Raw genomic sequence first — 11,218 nt, forward strand, 5'->3', positions numbered from 1 at the left:
GGAGGCCTGGCTCTGCCCTCCTGGCCCTTCCAGTCCAGCGGGGAGGAGAGGCCTCCTGCCAAGACATAGCAGCTGAGAGGAATGCTACAAAGAGTTCCTGGGTCCTGCAGGGCGGAGTGACTGGAGTGACCGAGGTGACCCGCCTGGGTGGGGTGGGAATAGGACGGGCTGTCCTGGAAAAGCGATGTTTGGGCTTATACCTGAAGGGGCAAAGGCAGGATGGAAGTGAGGGCATCCCAGGTGGAGAAGAGGGCCCGGGCAATGGCTGTGAGGGAGAGCCCAGGAAATGGAAAGACCACCAGGGTGGCCCAGGGCAGAGAGGTCAGGTGACCAGGCAGGAGACAGGACTGGAGTCAAGTTCGTGTTTATGCTGGGAGCCTGGGGAAGCCGGCGAGAGACTGGAGCGGGAGTGGCCTTCAGGGCACACTGGACGGTCTTGGGGCGCCCAGTACCGTGCAAGTGATGGGCTGAGGCCCCTCCGCCTTCCTTGTCAAGCAGTGTCCACGGATAAGGGCGTCCCAGGGGGGCACGTGGGCGAAGAGATGGCGGTGCTGGGGGCAGGGACAGGGACAGAAGGCAGGAGAGTCGCCCTCAGCGTCACCTTCTCTCCCCTCCCCACTCCCGAGGCCAAGCGCCCCAGCAGGAGGCTTCCCTGCCCGCCTCGGCCCCGCTTACACCGCAGGTGCTGTGAGTCACCCACCTGCGTGGTGAGTCAGGGGAGGAGGCGGGGAAGGCAGGTGGGCGGCGCGGCAGGGTGCCCGGCTTCGCGGGGAGGGGAGCGCTCCCTCCCCACGTGCCCCTCCCCCAGGAGCGGTTTCCAGAAACCCGTTTGCCCATCCCCGGCAGGAGGCCTCCGCCCGGCTTCTGGCTCCCTCTTCCCTCTCCCCGACCCCCTCCCGGGCTGTCAGCCGACTGCCACCGTCACCATGGCTACGCGGCTCCAGCTCAGTTCCACAGTCAGCAGGAGTCGAGCAGGGGAGGCGGCTGTCTCCTCGGTCTTCCTGCTGCACCGGGTTCTTTGAAAATCAGCTCCCAGCTGCATGCTGCGGATACCAGGCCCAGCCCCTTACCTGGAAGGCTCACCTTGAAAGACGGCAGGATGAGAACCAGGAAACGGGACCACAGGCATACCAGGGAGGCTTATCTTGCCTGGCTTCCCTTTCTAAGCATGGAAGCACATACCGGTGTGTTGGACATGACCGATGAACCAAGATTTGGTGGAAGGCCACCACTGAGTGACTGGAGGTAGACGTGGAAGGCTTTGGTTGCCATAGGCAACTTGGGGCCAGAGAGACCTGGATTCAAATGCGGCTCTTATCAAAGGGATAAACTGGGACAGACAATTTTGCCTTGCTGGGCCTCAGTCTCCTCATCTGTAAAAGAGGGATAATCCCCCCTTGGTAGATTGAGATGAGGATTAAAGATAATGTATGAAAAATATTTGGCACGTAGCAGGTGCTACCAAATGCTTATTGTTGTTATTACAGAGTTCAGAGCCCTTTGAGATGCTCCACCAGTGTTTGCTGATTTGAGGGTGGCACAAAAGGCAGTTTTCCCCAACACCAATTGAAAGACTCCTTGGAGTGTGAATTTCAAGATGGTGGGGTACAGCAATTCCACCCTCTCGTCCAAAGTCTCATCTCTGCTGGGAGACTATGTGACCCATAACCACATTATAGGAAGATGGTGGAAGGTGAAGGCACGAGCAGAGAAGAGGGAGGTCCAAACTGAGTGCCTAGGAACAGGGGTGGCCTACATCGGAGAGGCCAGTTGCTATGGCCCACAGAACCTTGGTAGGTCTCAAGGACTGGAGCATTAGCTGCTGTGGAAGGGAGTAAGGTGAACACAGAGACATTGTTTAGAAGTCTTTACAAGTATTTACAACAGGCAGATAGACTTGCAGATCTCAAACCCTACCCTCTCCTGCAGGAGAGGAAGTTTATTTTCTAGAGAAATTGGACCAAAAAGACTTTATGCTAATAACACCAGGTTCAGAGGGAGGGGGTGAGTTTGCATAATGAGTGAGCGCTTCCCCTGACCTAGCCTCAGAACAACAGGGACAGGAAATTGAAGGATTTCTTTTCTGCAAAAACTGGACCCACTCACAAAAAAAAAAAAAAAAAAAAAAAAAGGCCCATCCCCGGCATGAGCTGCCCATACATATATTGACATTTTAAAAACGTTTTATTGTGGGCACATAGTAGGTATATACAGAAAGAGACATTTGGAGGCTCCTAGCAAAAAAGCCCATTATCTATCTGATCACCCTGGAGTAAAATCCTATCCATGCACGCAGAACTTCCAATCAGCAATCAGCTCTTCAGGGCCTCCTTAAATTTGAGGGGCAGTCAGGGATCATCACTGAATAAAGTGTCCAACATCACAGAGAATAAAATAATCGAACAGGGAAACAAAAGCATCTAATGAAGGCAGTAGAAATAATGAAAAAGCAGGGGAAGCCGAAGATAAATTATAATTAATATCTTTAGAGGTAGAAGGGAAGATGTTACATCCACAGGATGTGATGAAAAAGGAACAAGTAGGGCAAGAAGGAGTTCCAGGAAGTTAAAAATACGAGAGCTAAAATTTCAAAAATTCCATACAGTGTTGGAAGATAAAGTTTAGGAAATTTCCCTGAAAGTAAAGCAAAGAAGGGCAATAGGAGAAAAAAAAAAAGATAAGAAATCATAAGAGCAATTCAGGAGGTGCGATATCCAATAGGTAGTTTTAGAAAGACAAAACAGAGAACATGGTGGTAAGAAAATTATTTAGAAAAAAAAAAAAAAAAAGCCATAGAAGAATACAGATCTTCAACTGAAATGCTCCAAATGCCCAAGGTAATATCTGATGACAGCCCCATACCAAGATACACAGTTGGGATATTGCAGGACTCCTAGAGATGGAAAAAAGATAGTAAGAGTTTTCATAAAGAGAACTAAAACGCTTACACAGAAAGGATCAAGAATTGGAATGACACTGGACTTCCCGATAGCAGCATGGGAAGCTAGAGTACATCAGAAAAATGCCTGCAATATCCCCAGGGATATTTATTTTTGTCCTAAAATTCTATTTCCAGCCACACTATCAATCAAATATGATTGATAGTATCAGTCACTGCCAATCCATAAAGACATTTGCAAAATACAAAAAAAATTACATGCAAAATACAAAAAAAATTACATCCAGTGTATCCTTTATTGGGAAGCTACTGGAAGATGCTGTACCACGAAAAAAGAAGGTTTCTAACTTTTTTTTTTTTTGAGACAGAGTCTAGCTCTGTTACCAGGCTGCAGTATAGTGGCGTGATCTTGGCTCACTACAACCTCTGCCTTCCTGGTTCAAGGGATTCTCCTTCCTCAGCCTCCCGAGTAGGTGGGACTACAGGTGCCCCCCACCATGCTGGGCTGATTATTTGTATTTTTAGTAAAGACAGGGTTTCACCATATTGGCCAGTCTGGTCTCGAACTCCTGACCTCATGTGATCTGCCCATCTTGGCCTCCCAAAATGCCGGGATTACAGGCCTGAGCCACCTCACCCAACCAGAAAGCTTCTAATCTAACAAAGGGGAGAGGCACAGGGAGGTTCCAGGATGAAGCTATGGACAGGCTCTAGAACGAGCTAGTCCAGGTCAGAGCAGAGCATTGCAGGGTTCTGGGAAGAATTTCTCCAGGGAAACAATGGAATGATTGTAGCCAGGTTTGAGATGTCAAAAATTGTATAAAATGTTGATTTGCAGGCTTCTCAGAAATATGGAAAGACTCAGATGTTTAGAGAAAACAAAGCGAAAGCAAAACATGGAGGAATTCTCAACTCCAGGAAGAAGAAAATGTTGAAATGTACTATCCTTTCACTACTTGGCTCCGCAGTAAACAATGTTTACGTTCTCATCATAATGAAAATGCTACATGTGGATTTAACAAAAAAATTGATAAACAATTGGAAGGATAGAAACCGAAGGAAGGGGAGGAGTAAGTGATCCAAAACATTCACTTACTATAGTGGGAAATAAGTGAATCAAGAGGGAGAAGTATTTGCCTGCTATCTAAAAATATAAATGTAAATATATATATAAAAATCTATGAATGTTGCTTCTGAGGAACAAAAGGAAGAGGGGGTAGGAAGGTAGTCAAGGGACTTCTACATGTATTTTGTTCTTTTTTTTTTTAATTTTTTGAGACGGAGTCTCGCTCTGTCACCCAGGCTGGAGTGCAGTGGCTCAATCTCGGCTCACTGCAACCTCTGCCCCCTGGGTTCAAGCAAATCTCCTGCCTCACTCAGCCTCCCTTGTAGCTGGGATTACAGGCGTGCACCACCACGCCCAGCTAATCTTTGTATTTCTAGTAGAGACAGGGTTTTGCCATGTTGGCAAAGCTGGTCTCAAATTCCTGATCTCAAGTGATCCACCCACCATGGCCTCCCAAAGTGCTGAGATTACAGGCGTGAGGCACCGTGCCCTGCCGGTATTTTTTTTTGAGATAAAGTCTCACTCTGTCGCCCAGGCTGAAGTGCTGTGGCACGATCTCGGCTCACTGCAAGCTCTGCCTCCTGGGTTCACGCCATTCTTCTGCCTCAGCCTCCCGAGTAGCTGTGACTACAGGCGCCCGCCACCATGCCCAGCTAATTTTTTGTAGTTTTTAGTAGAGACGGGGTTTCACCTTGTTAACCAGGATGGTCTTGATCTCCTGACCTCGTGATCCACCTGCCTCAGACTCCCAAAGTGTTGGGATTACAGGCACCTCACCTAATTTTTTTGTATTTTTTGTAGAGATGGGTTTTCACCATGTTGCCCAGGCTAATCGCAAATCCCTGGGCTCAAGTGATCCTCCCACCTTGGCCTCCCAATGTGCTGGTATTACAGGCATGAACCATGGAGCCTGGCCAACAGAGAGGTTCTGTTAGCAGAGAAGGAAAGAAAGGAAAAACATGTAGGGTACAGTTACCAAAGTTCGACTGCAGGGCATCTCCTCTGCCCTCCCTCTGAGATCTAAATTGCTGGTTGAAACTTGTTTGGCTCTCCTCTCTCTAAGCCTGGTGGAAACTGTTGTAACTATGCCCATGGGGGGAAAGGGTGTTGATGTGGGAGGAGGTTGGGAGATCATCTAGTCTAACCCCTCACTTCACTGAGCCAGAGAGAGGATGTGCCAGGACCCCCCAATCCAAGTCCCACATTCTTTCCACCACTTCAACAAGGAAACAGCTGTGATTGAGGTTATTTAGGTGGCAAATGGACACATTTACCCTTGGCATACAGAATACAGTTGTCCATGTTGGCCTAGCATGATTGTCGGTTGTGTGAGTTTGCTAGGGCTGCCATAACAATGTACCACATGCTGAGTGGCTTAAACAACAGAGATGTATTGTCTCTCAGTTTTGGAGGCTAGGAGTTCATGATCAAGGTGTCAGCAGGGTTGGTTCTTTCTGAGGACTGTGGGAAAGAACCTGTCCATGCTTTCCCCTAGCTCCTGGTGCCTCGCTGGCAATCTTTGGCATTTCTTGGCTAGTGGATCTCTGCCTTCATCTTCACATGGCGTCCTCCCTGTGTTTTTCTGTGTCCAAATGTCCTCTTTTTATGGAGATAACACTCCTATTGGATTAGGGCCCACCCTGCCTCAGTATTACTTCATCTTTGTCTTAACTAAACTAATTGCACCTGCAAAAACTGTTTTCCCTCCCTCCCTCCCTCCCTTTCCTTCCTTCCTTCCTTCCTTCCTTTCTTCCTTCCTTCCTTCCTTCCTTCCTTTTCTCTCTTTGTTTCTTCCTTCCTTCCTTTTCTTTCTTTCTTCCTTCCTTCCTTTTCTCTCTTTCTTTCTTCCTTCCTTCCTTTTCTTCAGGGTCTCACTCAGTCACCCAGGCTGAAGTGCAGTGGCATGATCATGACTCATTGCAGCCTCAACCTCCTGGGCTCAAGGAATCCTCCTACATCATCTTCCTGAGTAGCTGGGACTACAGGCACACACTGCCACACCCAGCTAATGTTTTCATTTTCTATTTTTGTAGAGTTGAGGTGTCCCTATGTTGCTTAGGCTGGGCTCGAACTTCTGGGCTCAAGCGATCCACCCGCCTCAGTCTCCCAAAGTATTGGAATTACAGACATGAGCCACCGCACCCAGCTGACTATTTTCTTTAAATAAAGTCTTATTCTGAAGCACTGGGGGTTAGAACTTCAACACATAAATTTGGAGATGGGGAGGGATACACAATTCAACTCAAAACACTGATGTGATAAACTCAGGTGCTGTATGTTTCCCATGGGAAGTATAACCTTGAAGATCTTCCAGTTGCATCTTGCTTTGACTCTTGGCTTAAAACTCTGTATAAAGCAGTAGATCCACCTAAAAGATTTTATTGGCCCAGGTGAGACCAGGAATCTGTCTCTTTTTTCCTGAGACGGCGTGTTGCAGCCTGAACTCTGCTATGGCAACTATAGAAAATCTCTGACGGGCCTCTAATCTGCTTCAGTGGACACACCTGTGTCAGCTGTGACCTCTCTGTGAGTCATATTTTGCCTTCAGAAGGATCTGAAAGTGTATTAGCTGGCTAAAAACTCCTGAAAAATGCAGCCACCTGGGGGAATAATGCATCTTACAGCTTCAGAAGCACAAGGTATTTGTGGACAGACAATGGAATTCGAGAGAATATGGGAAAAGCTTGATGTCATTGCAAGTCTAGGGAGATGTATTCAGTCATTTATTTATTCATACATTTTTTGAGGAAGTTCTTATTAAGCACTCAAGATGAGCCAGACACTGTGAAAATCTAGCGGGAAAGAAAACCATACAAGCAATTTCTAATTGTGATAAATGATGCAAAGGCAATTGACAGTCTGCAATAATAAGGCACAATATGGATATCGAGTTTTAAAGGTGTTCCAGGAGCCCTCTGTAAGGAGGCACCATTGAAGCTAAGACCTGAAGGGCTTAGAGATGCATTCCAGGTGGCAGGGCAACTTGTGCGCCAGCCCTGAGTTGGGGATGAACTTGGTGTGTTTAAGGAAAAAGCAAATATTCAATGGAGGAGGAAATGGGTGAGTTGGAGAGTGAGGTGTGGGCATGGACAGGGAAATAGGATGTTATGCAATAGATGAACAGCCCCTGAGAAATTTCAAGCAAGAGAGTGACATGATTTGACTTCTGTTTTGAAAACAATGTCTCCCCACCCATCAGAATTGCAAAGATTAAAGTTTGAAACACACAAAGATGTGGGAAACAGACAGACTCATCTATTGCTGTGGAAGTATAAACTGATGCAGACCCTAAGGGGAGAAATGTGGCAGTATTTATCAGAATAAAAAATGCACATACCCTTCAACCCAGCAACTTTTCTTTCATGAATTTTTCCTGCATGCAGTATGTTTTGAAATCAATATATGGAAAGTTACTCATTGCAACATTGTGTATAACTACAAAAGATTGGAAAAGACCTAAATATCAATGAAGGACTAAATCTAACAATATCAACCAGTGAGGATTTGGAAAAACATACATTGTTTATCCACACAACGTGCTGCTGGGCAGCTGTAGGGATTGAGTGAGCTCTTTATGTACTGATACTAGTCAGTCTCTGACATATACATATAGTCAATTCTTAAAACCATGTGTATAGTGTATATATCATTTGTATAAGTAGAGGATGTGTGTGTGTGTGTGTTTGCTTGTGTGTCCATTGGGTCCTCTAGGAAGCAAATACTAGGTTGGAATTAGAAATGCAAAAGATTTATTGGGGGAAATGACCATGCAGGAAACAGGGGAGAAGGGGCAAGCAGTAGGGCAGGAAGAGCTCTTAGATCCCAAGGCTGGTCTGAAGCCTGGAAAAGGACTGGGAGAAAGAAGGAGGATGGGGTAGGAAGAGCCTCAGACTGCAGTGCAGCTCTAGAGTATATCTCAGCCATAGAGCCAAGAGTATCATTAAAGGAGTCCTGGTCAGGCAGAACTGGCCCTGCTCAAGGCCTTCCGCTGGGCTGTCACTGGCTGGGAGCAACCTGGGGAGAATGTGGCCTCAGTGTGACCACTGTGGTGGGTTTCTAAGTGCAGCAGCCAGAGGCTGTCAGCTGACACTCCTCACTGTAGGTTCTTTCTTGAAGACAGGTGTGTGCCGCCACTCCATGGCTGCCACAGATGTATATGTATGGAGCACCTCAGGAAGGATGTAAGGTACAACACTGCATACCGGCTACTCCGGAAGAGAGGAAATGGGTGGCCGGACCCCAGAAGTGGGAGGCAGACTTTTCACCATGTCCTCCTTCCCACTATTAGAATTTTTTTTCAACATTTAATTGAGTGGCATTTAGTGCGTTCAAAATGTCATGCACCACCACCTCTGTCGTTCCAAAACATTTTCATCACCCCAAAATGAAACCCTATACCCATTAAGCAGTGACTCCCCATTCCCTCTTCTCCCTCCCTCCCTCAAATGCTGGCAACCACCAGTCTGCTTTTCGTCTCTGTGGATTTGCCTATTCTGGGTATTTCATATAAATGGAATCATACAATACCTGACCTGTTTCATCTGGCCTCTTTCACTTAGCGTAATGCTTTCAAGGTTCATTCATGTTGTGGCATATATTGGTACTTCATTTCTTTTTATGGCTGAATAATATTCCACTGTATGAATACACCCTAATTTGTGCATCCATTAATTCATTGATGGACATCTAAGCTATTTCCACCTTATGGCTATGTGGATTAGCACTGCTAGGAATGTGCACGTCTGTGTATTTGTTTTTTGGCTAAACACCTAGAAGTGGAGTTGCTGAATCATATGGTAATTTCATGCTTGACTTTTGGAGGAAATGCTGAACTATGTTCCAAAGCGGCTGCATTGTTTTACACTCCTATCAAGGTTCTGATTTCTCCACATCCTCACCAACACTTGCTATTTGTTTGGTTTTTGGATAGTGGATGTCCTAATGGGTAGGAGATGGTATCTCATGGTTCTGAGTTGCATTTCCCTTATGATTAGTGGCCTTGAGCATCTTTTCCTATGCTTATTGTACATTTGCATGTCTTCTTTGGAGAAATGTCTGCTCAGATCTTTTGCCCATTTTTTGGTTGGCATCCTTGTCTTTTTGTTGGTAAGCTGTTAGAGTTCTCTATATAATCTGGATACTAGGCCCTTATCATCATTTGAATTTTATTCCATGTAAATTTGTCATCACCTCAAAAAGGAAATAAAATGTAAGATGCTAAAGAATAAAGAAGTCTTGACTGTGGACAATAAGTGCGTATGGAAGCCAGGGGACTAGTCGCTAAGCTATCTCAGTGTCCAGGCTGGAGATGGTGGTGGCTTAGGCACGGTGGGGACAGTGGGGATGGAGAGAATTGGGAAATGTGAGATGGGAATATGGTTTGGATGTAGGGGTGTGAAGACAGAAAAGGAGGAATCAGGGTTCTTGTTTGAACTTCTGGGTGGGGGTGCCATTTACCTAGAGGAGGGGCAGGCTTGGGACAGGGTGTAGGAGTGAGGAATGAAAGGCTTGGCTTTGGGCATGTTAGGTCTGAAGCGCCTGTGAGTCACCTAAGTTGCGAGGCTGCACCGGGAGTGTGATCTGTGAATGTGCAGTTTAGATTTCCTGCTGATCCTTTCCCCTAAAAATACTGCCAGTATCTGTAGAGGACAACTGGCTGTTTCCAGGTGGGGAGAGGAGGCAGACATGCTCCTGGGAGGGCAGAGAGGAGGAAAAAGGCCTGACGTCAGATCGTGGTTGATTCAGGTGCCCACCCGAGGGGTCTTAAGCTTGAGAATGGCATGACATGGTTTGTATCATGGAAAGATCTCTCTGGTGGCAACAGGACAGACAAATGGGAGGGAGGCCAGAAGGAGGCACAGGGGAGAGTATGGGAGTGGAAGCAGCGCAGGGCCCGTGGCTGTGGAGATGAGGGTATGGCCTGGATACGGCTGGGATATGGGATGGGGAGGGCTGGGCGGGCTAGAGCCACTCCCAGCTTTCTGGCCTGAGTTTCTGTGCGGGCGATGGCACCAGGTCCCAAATGGAGGAGGAAGGGCAGGCTGCGTTGGAGGAGAAAGAAGGAAGCCAATCCTTAAGTAGCATAAACCTGACTCTGTTCTCACGGACGGGCCTGTTGTGGTGAGAATTCGTTTCTCATGCTGGCTCTCGCCACACCACACGGCAGTCTTGTGCCGGGAACATCAGGAGATCCTCATTCCACCAGGGTCAGCGACTCTTCCCTTCCTGGCCCCCACATCAGCCCTGTCACCTTAAATATGCTGCCGTCACACATCTCGCTTCAGCCACCTTCCTGACCCTGCGGCACACACCCCTGCAATGTCTGTCGCCCTGTCCCCACTTCAGTGTCCCCATCTGTCCTTGACACAGAGGCCAGTCTACGTCCTTACATTCTGCCATCAGTTACTGCCTTCTCCCCACCCTCTTGTCAAAATCCAGTGACTTTTGCTGCCTGAGAGTTAAGCTTCGTGGTCCTCACATTCTGAGCTCCCCCTTCTTTTCACTTGTTAATATATTCATCTTCTTTCCAGGCCCAGCCAAAGTCCTTTCCTCCTGCAACCCTCCTCCCTCAAAGCAGCCCTCCACGAAGCCTTCTTAGGGCACACCGAGCTCCTTTCCCTGAGCTCCGCAGGTCCTGCAGTCTGCCGCAGAATCCACGCTTCCTGATATGGGGCCCTGGGCTCTTCATTGCCTTCCCTATTTGGCTCTTGGAGGTGGACACCAAGACTTGTGTCTAGAGTGTCCTTCACAGAGAAGCCAGGTGTGAGGGAGACAGTGACCATCTGCCTCCGCTGTCCCCGTGCCACAGCTCTGTGCTCTTGGCTCCCAACCTATCCTCCCTGGATGCTTGTCTTGATAGACAAGAAAGACTGCCCACCATAGCCCTTGGCCTGGCTCTGCTGCTCCACAATCCCCAAGGGCAGCTGTTCATTCTGAGCAGCCTTGGTGGTGTGCGAGCAGACCTGATGGAGGATCCTACACTGGGATCCCCCAGACCTCACCAGGGAAGTTGGTTGCCACGGGTGGTGCAGAGCTGCATGAACAGGGATATGGCTGAGATCATCCTTCCCTTTCCCTCCTGCCCCTTCCCATCCCCATTCCTCACAGCGGCAGCCCCTGGCTGTGAATCACAGGAAGGTAAGCACTGGTTTGTGGAAATACCTAAGAAGGCTGTTCCTTTCCTTTCCTCTCCTCTCCTCTCCTCTCCTCTCCTCTCCTCTCCTCTCCTCTCCTCTCCTCTCCTCTCCTCTCCT

Source organism: Theropithecus gelada, chromosome 8, assembly GCF_003255815.1.
Source record: "Theropithecus gelada isolate Dixy chromosome 8, Tgel_1.0, whole genome shotgun sequence".
Classification (NCBI taxonomy): domain Eukaryota; kingdom Metazoa; phylum Chordata; class Mammalia; order Primates; family Cercopithecidae; genus Theropithecus; species Theropithecus gelada.